The following is a 1,812-nucleotide window of genomic DNA, read 5'->3' as shown; positions in this document are numbered from 1 at the left end:
GAAGGGAGTTCCCCAACCTGTAGGTATGGTGCTGGTTGTTCCTCCCCAGGTGCATCACTTTGCACTTGTCGGTGTTGAATCCCATCCTATTCTCATCCACCCACCCCTGTAACCTGTCTAGGTCAGATTGCAGCCTATTCCTCCCTTCTAGTGTGCCACTTCCATTTTCACTGCTAGTGTTCTGTTTATTTAAGGCCATAGGAGACAAAGCAGTTGAGATTTTCAAAGCTAGCTAGAGAGTTTAGACTAGCCAAAAGGTTACTAATCTGTAGCACAACTGCCCAAGTGGCATTGGCGAGTGCCACATTTCATAGGGGGTGAACACAGGTGCACGTGCACATCCTGAGCGTGGCAGTGTACCCCCTATGAAAAGGCACTTCCAGCAGCGTCGGCAGTGCCTGCGGGCAGTCACTGCTCACCATCCCCTCCCCGCTCGCCACCAATACCGCCAGCGGTGTCTGTGGGCAGTCCACAATCACCACTGGATGACAACGACGCTGCCAGCAGCATCTGCAGGTGGTTGCTGACCACCAGTCAGCTCTCACCACCTCCCCCCACCTCTGACAGCACCGCAGCTACCTGTGGGAGCTCCCCACTTACCACCACCATGCTCCCACCACCAACAGCGATGCCGCCACGTGTCAGAGCTCACTGTGCCCCCCCAGCCTCCGGGGCACGCGGCATCCATGACAAGTGGCATAGGCAGCCTCTGTGTATGGCACATGGCAGGTCAGGGAGGGGACAGGCAGCATAGCATTAGACAGGGCAGGAAGCAGAGGATGAGATTGGACAGGGAGCACAGGGCAGGAAGCTTTTACTTCCCTGAAAGTAGAGCAGTTGATTGGGCAGAGGAAGGAGATCAGCGTGGACTTGAGGAACATGTAGGTCTCATTTGTGGCATGCTCACAAAAAAAGTTGGCCCTTGATGATTTAGACAAACAACTCCTATTATTTTCAATGGGATTGTTTGGCTAAGACTTGTGTCACCTCTGAAAACCGCTACCAGCACGTTTTAACATAGTTCAATAAAATGTTACATTGTCATGACACCTGGTGTGTCAGTGTTTTATGGCTAAAGAGATACCATCATGTCTTAGTGTGGCTTCATTTTCACTGGGTTTGTTACAATTTTTAGAAGTTGTTGATTTGTTTATGCACTTTTTGGCCGTGTCCAGATGAGCAATCACATACAGTTTGCCATGCCTCAAAGATGTCTGAGGTGCTGCAAACCACACACGGCACACGTGCAAACATTCACTATGCTGCTAATTTGCAGCACGGTGTCAAAATCTGATGCTGGGGGATCCCAGTGTCAAAAAAAAGCCATGGGGAAAAAAAGCAGCATGGCGCGCACATCAGTAGTGTGCACTGCCAGCACTGGACCCTGGCCATCCAGAGCCACACTCTGGCTGCTGGCTAGGCTCCATGCAGCCAGATCAGTGGCACTGGTGCTCCAAAAGGCCCCCAGGGCCCCAGGTAAGGCTGCTGGGGTCAGCACAGGTGCTGGCCCCAGCCTCCCCTACCCCACCCAGGACAAGTTGCCCTGCACCAAACCCCATGTGCTGGGCAGCACAAAGCACAAATTTGTGCTACTGCTATTTTGCTGCAGCAAACGCACACTCCTGCATGTGAGAACATTCCCTTTAGGAGCAGCTAAAATTGATTTCAAGTATCATTTTCATACAAGATGTAAAAACAAACCTTTGAGGAAGTTCAGACAGGTTTATTTGTACGTGCTGCACATAAAAAGGATGTTTACAGCCGCTGAAGGAATTTTTCCATAAGGACTACAATTAGCCAAGAATGTTAATT

The sequence above is a fragment of the Gavialis gangeticus genome, unplaced genomic scaffold, assembly GCF_001723915.1.
Source record: "Gavialis gangeticus isolate Ggan-Ray unplaced genomic scaffold, GavGan_comp1, whole genome shotgun sequence".
Classification (NCBI taxonomy): domain Eukaryota; kingdom Metazoa; phylum Chordata; order Crocodylia; family Gavialidae; genus Gavialis; species Gavialis gangeticus.
The sequence above is the reverse complement of the archived record's forward strand: the minus strand, read 5'-3'. Positions refer to the sequence as shown.